Source organism: Doryrhamphus excisus, chromosome 8, assembly GCF_030265055.1.
Source record: "Doryrhamphus excisus isolate RoL2022-K1 chromosome 8, RoL_Dexc_1.0, whole genome shotgun sequence".
NCBI classification, from domain to species: Eukaryota; Metazoa; Chordata; class Actinopteri; order Syngnathiformes; family Syngnathidae; genus Doryrhamphus; species Doryrhamphus excisus.
In genome coordinates, this window is record NC_080473.1 from 9666290 (window position 1) to 9687103 (window position 20814).

A 20814-nucleotide genomic window follows, 5' to 3' on the forward strand; every position below is an offset into this window, starting at 1 on the left:
ATTGACTCACAATGGAATATGTCTGCTGGTAAGCGGATGCTCGTCATTGTCATTCAGAAGCGTAATAAGCCAAAGCTCATTAGATTCATTTTGCTTTCCCCCCATTCTCTCTCTCGCTCTCTCGAACTCATTGAGGACTATAAACAGAGAAGGACTCTATGATGTTCTGTATCAGGACTTTGGAGCTGACACCATGTCAGCAATAATAATAGCATTACAATGATTATTAGCAAGTCAAGCTATTTGTGTTGATGTTTCTCACAAACCCCAGGCGCTATTTACATACTGTATCCTCGTATCCGCTTACTTCACTTCAAAGTCGTCATGCAGCTTGACAAGAACAGTTTTTTTCTTGAGTTCTGCAGCTGGTTTGTTTATATATTTATTCACATAGACCCCATACTGCTACAATTTCTGACAACCATAAGGTCAAACAGCATTTTCAGATACATGCACTCTAATCCACTCATGCATTCCGCTACTGTATCATAACACAAACTGGAGCAGACAACCCTCACTGACCATGTGATGCTTCTTGTTCAAGTCAACATTTCAAATGTGCCACAGCGTTCACAAACTCAACATCACTGCCCTCAAAAGGAGCCCAGTGGACAAACGTGAGGCAGCCTTGGGAAGCCAAATGGATGGTGGACGAGCCGTAGAGTCACAAAAATAATAAAAAACATGCTTTGGAGAGTGAAAACATGCAGGGTAGTACTACGAATGGGGCTCTCTTGAGACTCCATTCAAGATTCAGGGGAGGCGCAGCATCTTGAGAATGGTTACAAACACACTCTCATAAATTAATGGGAAAAAAATTGAAAAATGTTGGTCCCTAAACATGAGAAAAGCTTGAGACCTGGTTATATGCGGACTGATACTGCAGATACTGATACAATGCTTTGATACCAGTTCTCTAAAATCAATACTTTTCATACTTCAGGCATTTATAATGTCTAAAAGGTTTGACTGGTGAAACCATGACCATGTGTGAACTATAGATAACGTTTTCATTCTTAAAGTAGTTCTCTATAATTAAGGGTTGCGGGTATGCTGGAGCCTATCCCAGCTGTCTTCAGACGAGAGGCGGGGCACACCCTGGACTGGTGGCCAGCCAATCACAGAGCACATATAGACAAACAACCATTCACACTCACATTCATACCTATGGACAATTTGGAGTCGCTAATTAACCTAGCATGTTTTTGGAATGTGGGAGGAAAACCCACCACGCACAGGGAGAACTCCACCGGAGACTCAAAGCCAGGTCTTCCCAATCTCTGGACTGTGTGGCCAATACCTTTTTTAGATTTTCCAGAATCTGCACCTATTCAACCTGCATTTCCTTTGATTTGTGCTTCCTGCTAAAACGGTCTGTTTTAATTTATTCCGCTGTGATTGGTCACACACCCAATGTGCTTCGTAACTTCCTAACAATATAAGGAAGTTCGCCCCTCTGTGACATCACAAAGGGGCAGTTTTACCACGCCTTTTGAAACAGAGCGTTTTGAGCCATCCCAAACTTCTTTCAGGACTCTCTTCCAAATATGCAAACCTCATTATCTGAAACTTTGGTATCGTTTAACAGAACATTAATACAACATTGTAACTACATTTATAGGTCAGAAAAGTGGAAAAAGCACAATAGATCCCCTTTGAACGAGAAATATCATCATGTTTTAATCGTTTTTAAAAAAAAAGTCCAGGCACATGTAAGATTTGTCATTTGTTCGCGGCCCGCCGTAACACTGCGCCATTTTTGCACCTGACCTCCAAACATGCTAAAAATAAATGCAAAAACACTGACTGCAAACAGTTTTTTTTTCTCATTTTGATAAATCACATTGCTGGTGCAAAATGATTACATTTGCATCTCCTTCTCACAGTATTTACTGCATTCTGATCTGCATATTCATGAAGATAAACATGTAATTCTCGGTGCAGCCCGTGCACACTATCAAGTTTGTATGTGTTTTTATATGCTCAGGCAAGCATCATTAAGGATAAACATTAAGGAGGAAGATGAGGTGGATCTCTTTATTGCAATAACAAATCAGGCTACTGATTTGTACGGCAGTGGACACAGGACACAATGAATGGGCAGACTGCTAGATGGAGGAGAGCTGCACCACAGACAACTTGATATCGAGCTCGGATCATCACATTGCAGAATCGTTACAGACATTGGACTTGCCAACTTCCCTGAAATAGATGTATGTCACCTTGACTAAAAGCCCACCACCGTCTGTGCCATGTCCAAGACATAAACCATATCCAGTATGTCAAGGCATGTCTGTTCAACTTGAGAGCTGTAGCTTCCCTGGCACGGAGAAATTCATGATATCAGACACTATCGGCAGGAAACCACGTCAAAACAACATTAGCACATTAGCACCCACACATTGAGGGCTCAGCCTGTCATGTTCATGGACGTTCGGAAATCACATAACTCGCCAAACGGCAAACACAACTACAGTACGCTGCAGTATCCTTGATGATGTTGAAGGATCAGCTCCTATGGAAGTGACTAAGCAACGTAGTGTTTTTATTTTGGTCTTTCTTTTGTTATTATTAATGTTTCATTTACTTTTTGTTTTTAGTGTTTTTATGACTGTATTTAGGGCTGCACGGTGGTAGAGCAGTTAGCGCACAGACCTCACAGCAAGGAGACCAGGGTTCAATTCCGCCCGAATAGACCTATTTTGTCACGCTGTTTTGTCACGAGATTGTCACTGCGCCAAGCTGAAAATGTGGACTCCTCCCCTGGTGCGCCGCCACGCCCATTTAGAATCAATTTCGGCTGCACGGTGTTCAAGTGGTTAGCACACAGGCCTCGCAGCTAGGATACCCGAGTTCAATTCCTCCCTCTGCCATCTCTGTGTGGAGTTTGCATGTTCTCCCCCGTGCATGCGTGGGTTTTCTCCGGGTACTCCGGTTTCCTCCCACATTCCAAAAACATGCTAGGTTAATTGCCGACTCCAAATTGTCCATAGGTATGAATGTGAGTGTGAATGGTTGTTTGTATATATGTGCCCTGTGATTGGCTGGCCACCAGTCCAGGGACTCCTGGGACTCTCATGAGGATAAGCGGTAGAAAATGAATGAATGAATGACTGTATTTTATATACTTCATTTGATCTGTGTACAGTATTGCAGGTAAGGATCCCAGACGCAGAGCCACACAATAAACAACAATGGTGAGCAATGGTCTCCAATGTTGACAAATGGTGAACAAACAACTCAATAAAGTAGATGATGCAAGACAGTATAGGCAAACATAAATACAGCAGTGTAACGGATCCAAAATAAATAGATGCCAACCAAAGTAAGAGGGAAAAAAAGGACTGTGTCACAAATCGCTAGGAGGACAGGGGGCAAGTCTACAAAATTCACAGCTGGAATGAGAACAGGAGCAATGACAAGGCAAAATGATTCAGTCCTAAACTCAAGCCTAGTAACATGCAGGCCACATCCTCCTCATACAACTGGGTGGCTAAATACCCTTAATGTGGAAGTGGCTACAGGTCTGCCAGGAAGTCTAAGGGGAAACAATTTGTGGCCAATCACAGGGCACATATAGACAAACAACCATTCACACTCACATTCATACCTATGGACAATTTGGAGTCGCCAATTAACCTAGCATGTTTTTGGAATGTGGGAGGAAACTGGAGTAACCGGAGAAAACCCACGTTTGCACGGGAAGAAACTCCACACAGAGATGGCCGAAGGTGGAATTGAACTCAGGTATCCTAACTGTGTGGCCTGCGTGCTAACCACTCGTCTACCATGCAGCCGAAATTGATTCTAAATCGGCGTGGCGGCGCACCAGGGGAGGAGTCCATATTTTCAGCTTTGCGCAGTAACAATCTCGTGACAAAACAGTGTGACAAAATAGGTCTATTCGGGCGGAATTGAACCCTGGTCTCCTCGCTGTGAGGTCTGTGCGCTAACCACCCGTCCACCGTGCAGCCGGAATTGATTCTAAATGGGCGTGGCGCCGCACCAGGGGAGGAGTCTACATTTTCAGCCTGGCGCAGTGACAATCTCGTGACAAAACAGTGTGACAAAATAGGTCTATTCGGGCGAAATTGAACCCTGGTCTCCTCGCTGTGAGGTCTGTGTGGTAACCACTCATCCACCGTGCAGCCGGAATTGATTCTAAATGGGCGTGGCGGCGCACCAGGGGAGGAGTCTACATTTTCAGCTTACCGCAGTGACAATCTCGCGACAAAATAGGTCTATTGGGGGCGCAGGCGAAGCGCAGCCTGCGTAATGGTAAATCGTCTGACAGGCACCAAAACACGTCACCAAAACATAACAGGCAGATTTTTCAGAGTGTCGAGCACATTTCACATTGCGTGCTAACCACTCTTCCACCGTGCAGCCGAAATTGATTCTATGATGAAAAAAAAAGCTGATTTCCTTTATCAACAGAGCGGGAAGGTGTTTGTTGATGTAAATTAAATGACCAATTTCATCCATACGGTACGTCACACTCATCCTAATTGCTTCCCTCATTAAAAAAGATGCATTGCGTCTTTGTGATCTGCACCAGGTTTCACATTAAACGGGATTATTGCTGGCGCTACACGAACAGTACATCATTCTCTTTTTTCGCCACTTCATTTGTCGGCTACACGTTAGAAGTGAGATTAGCGCTCCACTATAAACGGCTAAGCTTCATTATAAAGGTCTCGCTCTTCTGAACTTCAATTCCAGTGTCCAATCCCACCCCCAGCAACGCCTTGTTATTGTGTGTGGCTTGTCGGGAATTTAATTACTACCGCTATCCAGTGTGGCTATGACACTTTGTTTTATGGATCCGGAAAATCTGATTCTAAGCGTCCTTCTGCAGACATGATGTTGACAAAAAGGGACCATTTTATGAGACCATTTAACACGGGAAAGGAATATGACCCTGTGTGTATTTCCCTGGCGGGATTTAAAAGATGTTTGCATGCATGGCAACCGGCAAGCAAGGCTGTGACACTAAATCAGTTAAATCTGCGACATAATTCTTCATTCTCTTCGTGATATGGCTTTTCCTTGCCGCTCATGCGTGTAAACAAGTGTGACTGGGCTGGAAGTGAAGCTAAATGTTGCTCAATAATGAATCAAACGCAGGTGTCACAAGGAAATGGGTCTCACGTGTTTTTGCAGCGGTTCAGACGCGTTGATGGATGGTCTCACTTTTAAGCCGGGCTCTCTCTATCACGGTGTGACAGTTTGGACTGAATATTTCATGAAACCTCCTCGATATCGACGAAAGCCGCTGCTTTAAACTGCGAGCTTTCCTGTCACGTCAATGTGAGATAAGTAATTACTGCCCTGTTTTCATATTTTGGCTGAACTACGATATATGGATTCTGTAAAGTGGATAAAGTATAACATTTTCAGGCTTCAATGATGAGCGAGGTTCATGAGTTCACAAGCCTTTTAAACACGCACGGTTGAAAGTCAAGCCTCTTGCGCTCGTATTCGAGTGAAGTACAATCTATTCAAATCTGCTTAAAAGTGCTTAAAGGAAAATATTCAAATCACATCATGACCTTTGACAAAGCTGGAGGCCTAGTCTGTTCTCAAATATTTAGTTGACTTTTTTTGGAGACCCGAAGCCTCCGATGTTGTTCAAAACTCAGCTGTCCAATGAGTCTCAATATTTAGCGAGTGACATTTCAAGCTTCACTATGTAATAATTTGACCATGAAATAACAGCTGTAAATGATTTGTATGGTACATTGGCCCTGTGGTAACAAAAGTATTGTCTCGGTCGTTTTGAAACGGAAATTATTTTGAAATGATGGAAATGTCCTAGTTTTCATTGGTCTTCATTGAGCCGTTAAATTGGTGGACATTAGGGGCTGTAATTTCGTGGCGCAGCGCAAGGTGGCGCAGCCCACGCAGTGGTAATTTCGTCCAGTGCACCACTGTGCGCAGCCAATTTGGTAGATTGGACTGCGCTGAGATGGGCGTGGCGGCGCACCAAGGGAGGAGTCCACATTTTCAGCTTGGCGCAATGACAATCTTGTGACAAAACAGCGGGACAAAATAGGTCTATTCTGGTCTATTCGAGGCGCAGATGAAGCGCAGGCAAAGCGCAGGCAAAGGGCAGGCAAAGGGCAGGCAAAGTCAAAAAATTATTTTTGAAATGATGGGAATGTCCTAGTTTTCATTGGTCTTCATTGAGCAGTTAAATTGGTGGACATTAGGGGCTGTAATTTTGTGGCGCAGCGCAAGGTGGCGCAGCCCATACAGTGGTAATTTGGTCCAGTGCACCACTTGGTAGACAATTTGGTAAATTGGACTGCGCTGAGATGGGCGTGGCGGCGCACCAAGGGTTCAGCTTGGCGCAATGACAATCTTGTGACAAAACAGCAGGACAAAATAGGTCTATTCTGGTCTATTCGAGGCGCAGGCAAAGCGCAGGCAAAGCGCAGGCAAAGCGCAGGCAAAGCGCAGGCAAAGCGCAGGCAAAGCGCAGGCAAAGCGCAGCCTGCGTAATGGTAAATTGTCTGAAAGGCGCTCAGTGCAGACACGTCACCAAAACCTCACAGGCAGATTTTTCAGAATCCACATTTCAGTGGAAAGAAACAATGACACCAACCGTTATTTAATGTAAGCGTCTGAACCAACATGGACATTTTTGTATCACATTTGAGACGTCACGCATAATGAGAACTCAACCTAATGGCAGCGGAAAGTATGATGCCAACTGGGCGTGTTCAATGCCCCCCTAAATAAATGGTTTGTCCCCCGAAATCAACATTTTAGAGATGAAAACTATTTCTTTTTGAATGTTTTTTTCCATCCAGAAGAGGCATATTTTAACTGTATTCCAATAAAAGGCATCGTGAATCAACCTTTTGGTCATCTAAATATGGTCAAACCTTCTTCTATAATACTGATGGACTAGCCAAGACAACTCTAACAAAAGCATTGGCTCTAACGTTGGGGTTCAGAAAGCCATGGTTGTACAAACGGAAACCTGCTAAAACAATCAATGTTTAATTCCAGGCAGGAAAGGTGGTGAAACGTCAATTATCCCTGACTGCTAATTTAAGGTATTGCACCATTACCTCCATTAGGGATGTGTATTTCACTTCATTTTCTTAATAGACAATGGGGAAGATTAACAATCAAGCAAGCAATCAAGCAAATCATTATAGTTTTTGTTTTAATATAATTTCGAATGAGACTGTAGAACCTCTCTCTCAATGTTCTCATTGAAATACATGGTAACTACAGTAATTTATGCATTAAGCATTTATGGTATGAATGCATGCAGACATAGAACTTGGGGTGTGAAACAGTGTGCAGACAGGTAGAAAAGCCCATGACATCATGTCACTTATTGCTTTATTGTAATAAATTATGTTAATCCAGAAATGGTTATACGACACTGACACTGAATACATACAGCATATGACCGAATATGGTCACGTGATTTTTCATTGCGCAATTTTACCAACAAACAAACTTGCATCATCACTTTCCTAAACTATTCAACCAAAAAATATCTGAGCATCGTAAACCCAGCATGATTATTTTTGAAGCTGCAAACATATACAGTATGTGGACATGAGAAGGGCTGCTTTTTTTGGTTGTCAAAAAACAAGGCAAGCTTAGAAAACATGATCAAAGAACAATCAATACCCCACACACTTGACACGATTATTAACAATCAATGAATTGATTGAACAAAATACACAATAGGGGAGCTTCTATTTAGTAAGCTTTGCTAGCAAGTAAAAAGAGAAGCAGGGCTTGGGAGAGTGCAGATTCCTTATCTGGCTTAAAGACACGTCCATATAAGGACATCCATCCGTCTGTGACATCACACAGGGACAGTTTTTACCACGCCTTTTGAAACCGAGTGTTTTGAGCCATCCCAAACTTTTTTCAGGGCTCACTTCCAAATACGCAAACTTCATTATCTGAAACTTTAGCATCATTTAACACAAGAATAGAACATTCTAACTACATTTATAGGTCAGAAAAGTGAAAAAAAGCATAAATAGGTCCCCTTGTAAGAAAGCCTTCAAACAGGAACCCTGTAATATTCTCCTTTATGATCTTGAAAGAGGCGCATGGCACTTGAGTTGCCACTCTGTGGGGCATAAATTTCATTTTAATTCAACCAATCTGCGACAGAAAATGACACCCAGTTCCACCTGTAGAAGCTGCATCATGTTCGTTTTCATGCAGGCCTGGGCCGTGCATCAGTGAGACATTTTTCCGCCGGGGACAAAATTGTCATTGTAGACTCCTGAATTGAAGCCGCCTGTATGAGACTTAATCCAGCGCTTTCTGCTCTCTTCCAACGTTATATCTCACTAATTGTGTTGTTAAACACAGAGGAGGTCCAGGGGACTATTAGAAGTTAACAATCTGTTAATGAATTTACATAAGAGCTTTGTCATGTTAAACCTAAATAGCAAGGATGCAATGCAGAGTGCTGAGGTTTTAGGTATTCTCCACATTCATTGGTTGTCATCTTTAGGAGAAAACTATTGTTTTTTGAACAGCAATATTTTTGCTTGGCTCAGGTTAAAGGTCATATTGATCGTTTCATTTTCCTTGAGTGAATTATTTTCTAAAGGTATCTGACTAAACTTGTTCTATTGTCAGCACAAGAACCGTGTTGATCGTCATGTCGCTGCTGACATTTTCTCATTAAATGATTCTGGTGAGAATTGTCCTTCTCGTCGCCTCATCCAAATGTATCATCATTACGCTTTTGCTCCTCGCACTCCACTGATCTTTTATTTCTCTGAGGTAAGAGCTTGGAAAATTTAAATACAACTCTTTGAAAAGTTGGGTACTTTTAAAAAATATGTGTTTCTCAATGATAATATAAAATCATATCATGCTTTCTTTTGGCAATTTGATTAATGGGTTATTATTCCCATCCATCCGATATTTATACTTCTTGTCTTCACTAGTGTCGTGGGTGTGCTGGAGCCTATCCCAGCTGTCTTTGGGAGACTCTGCACTGGTCACCAACCAATCACAGTGTTATTATTACTATCATTATTATTCAATAAAAAGTATAATTATATAGCTATATATGAATCAAAAACAGCCCCAGACCATCACACTACCACCACCACATTTTACTGTTGGTATGATGTTCTTTTTCTGACATACAGTGTTACTTTTAGGTTAGATGTAATGGGTTACACACCTTCCAGACACATTTATGAACAAGCTATATATGAATCTAAAACAGCCCCAGACCATCACACTACCACCACCATGTTTTACTGTTGGTATGATGTTTTTTTTCTGACATGCAGTGTTACTTTTAGATCAGATGTAATAGGTTACACACCTTCCAGAAAGATTTATGAACAAGCTGTATATGAATCTAAAACAGCCCCAGACCATCACACTACCACCACCAAGTTTTACTGTTGGTATGATGTTCTTTTTCTGACATGCAGTCTTACTTTTTGGTCAGATGTAATGGGTTACACACCTTCCAGACACATTTATGAACAAGCTATATATGAATCTAAAACAGCCCCAGACCATCACACTACCACCACCATGTTTTACTGTTAGTATGATGTTCTTTTTATGTGGCTTTTAGGTCAGATGTAATGGGTTACAAACATTCCAAAAAGTCTCATCAGAACTAGGGCTGGGTTAAACGATTATTTCTGTAATTGATTAATCTAGAAAATCGTTTTTTGATGCATCAATTAATCCCTGAAAACATAAACCACAAACACCTGCACAGGTTAATAATATATATATATATATATATATATATATATATTTCTAAATGATCTGCCCATATCAATAAAGTTGAATAATATGAATAATACTAATAACAACAATAATAATAGAAATAAAACTAACTATAGCGTGTATTTCAGTAGTGTGTATGTGTGTCAGTTAAAAAAAAGTGTCAACAAGACGCGAGTGTGTGAGGAGTGTGTTTTTGTGTGGGCGACGATGGAGCACAAGTTACGTGGTGCGGTTTGAATGAATGACAGGGTTAATCATTGCAAACAAGGAAATTAAAAAAAGTTGAAAACTTACGGCGTCTTCTCCTCACAAGCAGCTCCCGGTTATTTCCTCAATCGGCGCTGATGCATCGCCGTCGTGCTTTTGTGATGTGCCGTCTCAATTTTACATAGGTCACAAACTACCGCATCATTACGTGCGTGACGTATTCCCATACTTTGGATACTCAGTTGCGCGATCTTTTCTTCTGGCCGGACTCACTGAAACTTGTTGCCGTGGCTGCCGCCATTATTTGATTCTGAGTAGTGGTGTGGCGTTCGTGAACGAACGGCTCAAAAGAACTAGTTCATTTTTGCGAACGAATGAACCACCCATAAAATACCCGTTCAGTCCGCCGACCGTTTTGTTCATGACCGACACAGCGCTAGTTGTTGAGCTGTTGAGTCAGAACGAACGTGAACATGAGTGAACGGACTGACTCGACACGACTGACCGGGTCTTTGCACAGGGGGAGATCACAATCAGCTAACGACCAATTGACCGAAATGAACGGTTATTTTTACTGAATGAAGCGGAATGATCCTGTCCACTGAAATGAACGGTTTGCCCACCACTAATTGTGAGTGAAGGTGCATCAACATGCAGTTGTATTTTTTGTGTCGACACGTCGTCCCAGCCCTCGTCACAACACAGAGTATTTTAAAAATTAATTCAGGCCTTAATGTTGTTTTTGTTCAGCAGTGCTTTTTGTCTTGTCTTTCTTATGGTGGCATCATGAACACTGACCTCAACTGAGGCAAGTGAGGTTTTTGGATGTTGTTGTGGGGCCTTTTGTGACCTCTTGGTTAAGTCGTCACTACACTTTTGGGGTAATTTTTGTTGGCCGGGCCACTCCTGGGAAGGTTCACCACTGTTTTCACCTTTTCACCTGTCTCTCAATGTGGTTAGCTGGAGTCCCAAAGCTTTAGAAATGACTTAATCGAATCATTTTCCACCAAATCAGTTTTTGTTCAGCAGTGGTTTTTGTCTTGTCTTTCTTATGGTGGCATCATGAACACTGACCTTAACTGAGGCAAGTGAGGTTTGCGTTTTTTTGGATGTTGTTGTGGGGCCTTTTGTGACCTCTTGGTTGAGTCGTCACTACACTCTTGGGGTCATTTTTGATGGCCGGGCCACTCCTGGGAAGGTTCACCACTGTTTTCACCTTTTCACCTGTCTCTCAATGTGGTTAGCTGGAGTCCCAAAGCAACCACAAAAAAATTGAAATTGCTTAATCAAATTTTCTTTCTTTTCTAAATGAGCACAATTAATTACATGCTTGTCATCCACATTTACATTGCGGTTATCTATTTTTTTTTTTTTAAATCCCCGATCCCTCTAAAATTAAAAATACCTTAATTTGCTGTCAAGCATCCAGTTTGTTGGGTGCGACTCTGGGCCTTGCCCATCTGTCTGTTTTACACACACCCACTGATTATGGCGCCCAAGTCGCCAGTATAAGAACACCTGTTTACCTTTCCAGGTGGCGTTCCTATGTGGGCTAAGGTTGTGGGACACCCCCGTGTTTTTTTTCCTCCCATCTGCATCTGCTCTCCACTTTGCATCCCTCCATTGGTATTCTGCTCACATTGGCCTGTCTAATTAGAAAGCAGGCAGAGAGCAAAAAAAAAAGCCTCTTCTTTTTTTCCCTCCATGTCCTTCCAAGGGTCTTATTTTCCTTATAGCGAAGGACTCGGCAGAAGGGAAGCTTTTACTTATTTCTTGAGGGCACCAAGGGATTTTGGCACACATCCCAGGATGCTCATGAACTCTGCACAGGTTTGCAAAGGGCTCGTTGACAGGTCTGCTATGGAAAGTGCTCCGCCCACAGATGGGAGATCACTGCAGAGAATGGCGGAGGCGGCAAATGCAAATAAAGATGTCTCCTGCTGTTATCTATGAACAATATACTAAACATGCAGTCAGCATAATCATTTGAATAGCGCTTATTGTATTTGTATTTTTTTTTTTTTTGCTGAGCTTGCAAGCCATTTTTTTTGTATGTCCTTGTCTAGTGCCACGACTACAATACATGACATACTGTTGCAGATAACGGTATTCTTTGGAAAAGGGAGAAAAAGACAATGAAAATCAATAGCACACTCACAACTACCATCATAACCCGACTCTAACACCATGAAGAAAGTATAAAAGACTGAAAAAGATATTATATTTGGTGTCTTGCGGTGTAGTCAGTGCTGTCAGAGCTTTTTGTCTGGTCACTCACACACCTCAAGTGACTTGGACAGATGTAAGAAATGTGTATCAAAGGTTGTGCAGGTTAAATAAATCAAAAAGTTGATATTGGATGACTTGAATATTGTTGGTATGACCTAATAAATTAACAAAAATACCACATAAAGACAATCCAACCTCCATCGATAGGTAGGAGAATAGTTATGCAACTGTTAAGTTGTTTAGTTAATTAAAAAAATAATCCAAAAATTATTACAACTATAATGATGAAAATGGTTGAATTAATGATGATTATAACAATGGTGATAATAATAACAATAATAATGGTAATAATGATAAAGATTATAACAATAATGTTAATAATGATAATGATAATAACAATAATAATATTACAATGATAATAATAACAGGGGAAAACAAGACTGTGGCATTAATAAGGCATTTATAAGCTGTTGCTTCAGCCTACTCCTTTTGGGCTTGTGATCAGATAGTTGAATACAAATGTAAATAATGGAAAGTTATATTTTGATTGATGTAAGAAATGCACTGTAATGTTTCATATATTTGCCCAAATAAAATAAAAAAAGAGGTTAAAAATATATTTTATTATTATAAGAGTTTAAGGCTTTGACATTTTCATTTAACCTCAGGATATCTACTGACCAGGAGTTTTAATTTGCTGCAAGATATACAAACATATCTTATGGATTTGGGGTTTTTTTGCAGGGCATTAGTGGCGTGTGTGTGTGTTAGTTAAGATTTTAAATTGATTGCAGGTTGAATAATGTATTTGTTTGTGAGGTTTGTGTTTTTTTTGGATATTATTGTGGGGCCTTTTGTGACCTCTTGGTTGAGTCGTCACTGCACTCTTGGGGTCATTTTTGATGGCCGGGCCACTCCTGGGAAGGTTCACAGCTGTTTTTACTTTTTCACCTGTCTCTCAATGTGGTTAGCTGGAGTCCCAAAGCCTGAGAAATGCCTTCATCGAATCATTTTCCACCGAATCAGTTTTTGTTCAACTGAGGCAAGTGAGGTTTGCAGTTGTGGGGCCTTTTGTGACCCCTTGGTTGAGTCATCACTGCACTCTTGGGGTCATTTTTGTTGGCCGGGCCACTCCTGGGACGGTTCACAGCTGTTTTTACCTTTTCATCTGTCTCTCAATGTGGTTAGCTGGAGTCCCAAAGCCTTAAAAATTGCTTCATCGAATCATTTTCATCAACTTTCCAATCATTGGAAAGTTATATTTTGATTGATGTAAGAAATGCACTGTAATGTTTCATATATTTGCCCAAATAAAATTAAAAAAAGTTAAAAATATATTTAGAGAATGCCCGTTAAAGAGTTTAAGGCTTTGACATTTTCATGTAACGTCAGGATATCTACTGACCAGGCGTTTTAATTTGCTGCAAGATATACAAACATATCTTATGGATTTTTTTTTATTTTTTATTTTTGCAGGGCATTAGTAGTGTGTGTGTGTGTTAGTCAAAGATTTTAAATTGATTGCAGGTTGAATAATGTATTTGTTTGGACTAAGCTTCAGTATTTCCCTCGCTTTTCTATCCATCCATCCTTCTTCTATGCCGCTTCTCCTTCCCTTGCTTTTCTGTTGACTTATTCAACATAATACCATCCTATCTGCGGGCCTCTATAAGATAAGATGTCAACACTGACGCCATCACAATGAATTATGCAGCTACTGTTGACAACAACTCTGCAAACGATGAGGAAATCAAGTGTCTCCACATCGGATCGTGCGTTGCTAGAATCTTTGGGGAGCCATATATATTGACATTCTATTTTTTTTTTATATCTTTCCAACTTTGTGTGTTACTGCACGCTCCTTCTTCCACAGTGGATGATAAATAATATGTTATGTTATGTATTCCAACGTGAGCTACGTGTGTGGACACATACATATCATGCAACACAAAGCCACTTTGCCAGCTTCGGCTAACACACAGCACGGCTCGACAAAGCGGCCCCGGCATAACTCTCTAAATTATCTAGCTGCCCCATACTTGGTCCAGACGCCCTCGTGTGCTGCGCTCATTTATAATACAAACCATGTGACAGGCTACTGCATTAGCACGCTGCACTAGTCTCTCGCAAACACACTTTCATATGTGTGTGTGTGTCAGGCACTTAGTTCCAGCTGGACCAGTTTTAAGCTCAAAGATGGCCGTATGCTGCCACATGTCGCCCAGTTGTGACACCGATGGACGGAAAATTAATTCAGCTGCTCATTACACATTAGCACTGCAAAAAGAGATTAAAGCTGCAAGTAGGAATGAACGGGCTTTGGCACCCTCTCGCCTGTCTGGGTAGCATGAAAGTTGGCAAGCGCTTGAGGACAGAGAGCTCGATAGATCTAACTTCCACGCCATGCTCTGTCCAAAAGCAGCGACTTAAGCTTAATGTTTTCACAATTTTAGCACCACCCATCTGTCTCGTTTACATGATTAGAGTTTGGTAACGATCGGACAGAAATTTGAGGATGAAGTTGCTTTTTGAACCAGCTTTGAAAATGGCCAAAATGAAATTAAAAAGGAAGTTTTGAATCAAAATACCAGACTTCATATGAGTTTTAGATACTTTTTGGAGTCTCTTCATGATAGAAATGCCTCCAAATTCTTTGTTGCTAAGTAGAACCCACTTCTCAAAACTTCCAGCAGACACAACAAGATGGCTTTGGATTATCAAAATGTGCTTCTGCCCTAATAAAAGACATTAAAACGTGTCACAAGTCGGTATTGCAATGTTGGATGTTGTCTTGGCCACTATAGACAGATACCATACTGACCCAATATGTCAAAAAAAGTATTTCCCTACAAAAAAGTCAGAAAAGTTATCTTGTTTAAAGGGTGGTCGGAAATATTCTCCTTAGGGGAGCTTTTCTACCTGTCACACACACAAGTGATTTGGAGATTTGCAGTCAAACTTTCTCAAAAGTTTATATTTGAAGCTAAGAAATCAGAGCTAGCGAATGGGAATATGTATTTTAGTTTGCTATCCATCCATAATTTTGTATGCCGCTTATCCCCACTAGGCTTGCGGGTATGCTGGAGCCTATCCCAGCTGTCTTCGGACAAGAGGCGGGGTACACCCTGGACTGGTGGCCAGCCAATCACAGGGCACATATAGACAAACAACCATTCACACTCACATTCATACCTATGGACAATTTGGGGTCGCTATTTAACCTAGCATGTTTTTGGAATGTGGGAGGAAACCGGAGTAAACCCACACATAGTACACAGGGAGAACATGCAAACTCCACACAGAGATGACCAAGTGTGGAATTGAACTCTAGTCTCCTAGCTGTGAGGCACACGTGCTAACCACTTGTCTGCCATGCAGCCCTGCTCTAATAATGTTCATTCATTCATTCATTTATTTTCTACCGCTTCTCCAGTCGCGGGCGGTGCTGGAGCCTACCCCAGCTGTCTTCAGGCGAGAGCCGGGGTACACCCTGGACTGGTGGCCAGCCAATCACAGGGCACATATAGACAAACACTCACATTCATACCTATGGACGATTTGGAGTCGCTAATTAACCTAGCATGTGGGAGGAAACCAGAGTAAACCCACACATACACAGGGAGAACATGCAAACTCCACACAGAGATGACTAAATGTGGAATTGAACTCTGGTGTCCTAGCTGTGAGGCACACATGCTAACCACTTTCCGCCGTGCAGCCCTGCTCTTATAATGTTAAAAAACTATTAACTATAAAATTCACCTATCACAGTCGGGTCTGCTACCAATTAACCTCAATAGACAAGGGATCTCTCTCTGATCTCCTGACCGTGTCGCCTACATGGTAACCACTTGTCCACCGTGCAGCCCTTTTCATTTGCTAAATAACTGACATTTTCTGATTTGTGCCATTTTTATTGAAAGAAGAACATAAAAGAACAAAATAGCGCATTGCTTTTTGAATGCCCTCATGTAATTTCTGGTCGGAAGAAACCATCTTCTGGTTCCGGCGGGGCACTGTGCCCTCATGCCCCTCATACAGGTTTCCATTGCAATAACTTTTTTTCCATTTTTTCCGGACAATTATCATCAAATGTTCTCCTTCTCTGCCTCCACACACCTTCCTCCACTCCTTCATATCGATGTGATGTCTTTAATTGACATCGCCACACACCATTAGTGCCATTCTTAAGCTTGGCTGGATGGTTTTAAACGGTTCTCTCCTGATGATTCATCATAGTTAGATTCAACCTTTGCTGTCTTTTTTTTCCTCAAGTTCCATCTCATGATCTTTCTTGTCTCGTTCATTTTGGTTGAAACTTGACTAAATTTGTGCGTTATATGATGGGACCATGACTTTTGTTCTTCAAGGCCATTTGCTTTGGGAGGCAAACAGCGAAATCCCAGTGTAGTCATAACAAACACAAGAAATGGAGTAATGGAAGTAAATGGAGTGTAGTGTGCAAAGCACGAGTGGCACCCTTTTGGGTTGGATCTCTTCCTGTATGATTTGTCTTCTTAATGTATGACAATTTTCTATAAAAATAGGAACAAAGAAAAACCAATTATTTACATTGGTAGTCTTTTCTTTTCATTTAATCTCCAAATGTTCTCTTGGGGTGGACTTTGTTTTCATTTATCACTCCCTCCCAAAGCTCTAATTAGTTTTTTTACAAGTGGAGTTTATATAACTTATTTTTTTAATTTAACGTGAGTGATCTGAATTGCAAATCCACAATTATTTGTAAATACAATTTTTTAATGAAAACTTTTACTGCTCATCTAAAACACATAATAATAATTAGCTTGAATGTTAACAAATAAGCCAAATTAGTGTCTTGCACTGGAGCAGGGGTTGGCAAATATTTTGAGTTGTGGGTTGCATTGAGTTAATAAAATTGTCCGGAAGGCCAGAACATATATTTAACACACACACACACACACACACACTATTTTATGCTTATAATTTTCCTTCAATTATTTGCCTAATTTTATCTGTAAAAGTGTTATACTCTCAGCTGTATGTTTTACAGGAGCACTTTAAACATCAGACCACATCAAATGATGTAATTTAATTTTACAGTTTTTTTTTTTTTTTTACTAAATAAGACATCCGAATTGCAAGTCATGTTGCCAGTTTGTATGTTAAAAGTTTAAATACTTAGAAAGCAACTGGCGGGCCGGATTCAAACGCTTAGCGGGCCGCATGTGGCCCCCGAGCCGTAGTTTGCCCACCCCTGCACTAGAGTGTACCCTGGATTGACGGTACCTTATAGCAGGGTTCCGTAACCAGGACTGGGCGGGTCACTGACAACAAGTCATGTAAATGTAATTAAAATATTCTATGTAATTGTTTGTTAGTATGAAGTGTATATTTTGTTAATTACAAAATTAATTTTTAGTAATATATTATTATTTATATTATTTATTGGCATCCTCTTCTTTTCTTCTTTTCTTTGGCTTGTTTTGTTTTTGTCGGGAGGATACCATACCAAGTGTGATGATAACTGCAAATGGACTGCAACAATAGAAAGATATATGAAATAGAAATATGAATTACATGCATTAATAAATGTTACCAAGCAGATGCTTCGACAATAAATCCTAAATTATTCTGTACCGACAAAGCAACCGCAGTTTGTTTATAGTATGTGTCCAGGGTGGGATAGGCTCCAGCATACCCTCCGACAATAGAAAGCAACTACAAATGTTATTATTCTGCCTGGTTGCAAACAAGCATTTATTTCAACAATACCACTGTCGGTCAGGCCTCTTAAAAAGGGAGAGTAATTTTGCTTTTTTGTTGTTTTATTTAGTTTTACTTCTATGACAATTAAGACTTAAATATGACTGCTAACGGGTGGCACGGCGGTCAAGTGGTTAGCACACAGACCTCACAGCTAGGAGACCAGGGTTCAATTCCACCCTCGGCCATCTCTGTGTGGAGTTTGCATGTTCTCCCCGTGCATGCGTGGGTTTTCTCCGGGTACAACGGTTTCCTCCCACATTCCAAAAACATGCTAGGTTAATTGGCGACTCCAAATTGTCCATAGGTATGAATGTGAGTGTGAATGGTTGTTTGTCTATATGTGCCCTATGATTGGCTGGCGACCAGTCCAGGGTGTACTCCGCCTCTCGCCCAAAGACAGCTGGGATAGGCTCCAGCACCCCCCCAACCCTCGTGAGGAAAAGCGGTAGAAAATGAATGAATGAATGAATGACTGCTAACATCGCCTGGATAATTACAATTTTGTAATAACAGTTTGGGCCTGAAATGAATGAACTGAGTTAGCATTATTTCTAATGTTAAAAATCATAATAACTTCTCACAGAAAAGACCAGGCTGAACTTAGGAGGTCCACTGTAGTTTAAGAAAGCAGTGGACGTGTTTAATCACACCGTTGACAGGTAGTTTAATATTCGCATAAAGGTAGATCAAAGAGCTGTGTGGGTTCACTGTCGGGAGAAATGCAGTACCCCCCCTCACACACACACACACACTACACACTTCAGTGCATTGTTGCCAAAATAGCAGCAATGAGTGTGCTGTGCTACCATGCAGGCTGAGAGTCGTCTCTGTCGGTGGACCGCCGCCTTCGGAGCGGCCCATTCAGGCACGAAGCAGCTTCAGTCTTAAAATATGGATGAGCCGTCGGTGTGAAGATGTCCTGCAAACCTGTAGTAGCTACTGTTTGAAACCTCCAAATGCACACAAGGCATGTCTACACCTCCCTCAACGGTCCCAACTCTGATCCGATTCTTCTTCTTTTCCGCCCAACCCCCTCATCTTTGTTTCACATCATTATTCCAAGTTCGATCCAGTTTCCCCGAGTGTCTTCTTGAGGGATTTGAAAAGGTTTAAACTTTGATTAACCCTAATTCAAGCACAAAAGGTCACCGCAGAGGCTTTGTGAGGAGTCTTGAGTAAATCCATTTAGTACAACTTTTTGCTGATTTCTCAGCTGAATTGTTGACACGGGAAATGATCTGGGCTCTAAAGACTATTTGTTAGTCTTGTATGCTCACTTATTGAGTGTTCAGTTGGGGGCTGAGTCTTGTTAGGGGGTGTAAATGCACACTTTGAAACAACTACGGTCGATGGCAGAGTACTCTCTGATGCTGTTTAGACATACGGTATGGATACTATTTCGTAAATACTTCACTTAACGCTGTGGTTCCCTAATTTTTCTTTGCAGCACCCCCTTTTGGAGATGAAATTACTTTTAAATGATTAAATGTAATTGATTAAAATTAAATTAAATTAATGTGCCCTGTGATTGGCTGGCGCACGTCGAGGTAAATAAACCCGCTGGATGCTATATAATTTAATTTAATTTAATTTAATTTAATTTAATTTAATTTAATTTAATTTAATTTAATTTAATTTAATTTAATTTAATTTAATTTAATTTACTTTTTAATTTTAATTTACTGTGATTTGCTGGCGACCAGTCCAGGGTGTACCCCGCCTCTCGCCCGAAGACAGCTGGGATAGGCTCCAGCACCCCCGCGACCCTCGTGAGGAAAAAGCGGTAGAAAATGAATGAATAATTTAATTTAATTTAATTTAATTTAATTTAATTTAATTTAATTTAATTTAATTTAATTTAATTTAATTTAATTTAATTTAATTTAATTTAATTTAATTTAATTTAATTTAATCATTCATTCATTTTCTACCGTTTTCTATCATTTTAAATTTAAATGATATAGCATCCAGCAGGTTTATTTACCTCTACGTGCGCTGCAAAGTGTTTCTTGTGCTACACAGCTGTTGTTATTGTTGTGAAACTCATGCACTGCATTGTTGTTTACAATTAAATCATTACTGGTATTAATGCTGGACGGACACACTTGACCATGTGGTCAAAGAGAGCTATGTTTTCTTTCCAATTTCTCATGCACTCCAAATCATGATTAACACTGAAAAATAAGTTTCTGACCGTTAAAAATCTGTGAAAATGTAGTCAAATACTGCTGCTCTTATAAACTGATTTAACCTCAGATTATTTGAAAGTTGGACTATTCTAATTTGAATGTGAATACCCACAAGTTTAAGCATTTCTGGTATGGGCACACTTCAAAAAACCCTCAGTCGGGCATCCAGAATATGCGAAACTCTGCAGGCGATGTTCTTCAGCTGCAAAGATGAGCACATTTTCACGCTCTGTGATAGCAGAATAATTGCTCAAAAATGACGTAGGTTTAAAAATAATCTTAAAATAAGGGGGAAAGCATGCCGCATTACACACCTGACTCAGGGAGAAATGGATGATGTGGGTCACTTGCTAGCAAGAACACTTGAATGAGTTGCAAGTGTGATGTGGAAGTAAAATCGTCCTCAATAAAAGCATTTGCTCGCCAAAATCCCACATCTTCCTTCTTTAAAAGCACAACATTTGAAGCAAAAGGGATACAAACTAAAATCAAAAGTCTGCGATACGGCAGAAATCTTGATGAATGTCCTCATCAACACCGTGCGCCACATCTCCGGTTTTTCTTTGACCTTCTTTGGTGTTTTTTTAGCAGCACGGAACTAAGATAACAGCCTTCACTGGCATTCCTGAGGTGTAACAAAATAAATAAAACCCAGTTTCCATCACAAACATTGCGTACACCTGCA

At 40.7% G+C, this 20814-nt stretch overlaps 2 protein-coding genes across 4 annotated transcripts in view; one reads left to right on the forward strand and one right to left on the reverse strand.

Moving 5' to 3' along the window:
• Positions 1–20814, reverse strand: part of dph1 (diphthamide biosynthesis 1) — a 294949-nt gene that overhangs the window by 148840 nt on the left and 125295 nt on the right. Inside the window, exon 1 of one of the 3 annotated variants that reach the window (XM_058080440.1) lies at positions 10051–10231. The exons of the other annotated variants lie outside the window; for them this stretch is intronic. The gene's annotated coding sequence lies outside the window, so the exon portion shown is untranslated. Of the gene's footprint in view, positions 1–10050; positions 10232–20814 lie in introns of those variants that run through there. 3 annotated transcript variants of the gene reach the window in all.
• rtn4rl1b (reticulon 4 receptor-like 1b) overlaps positions 1–20814 on the forward strand; it is a 179486-nt gene that overhangs the window by 75637 nt on the left and 83035 nt on the right. The gene's annotated exons all lie outside the window — the stretch shown is intronic.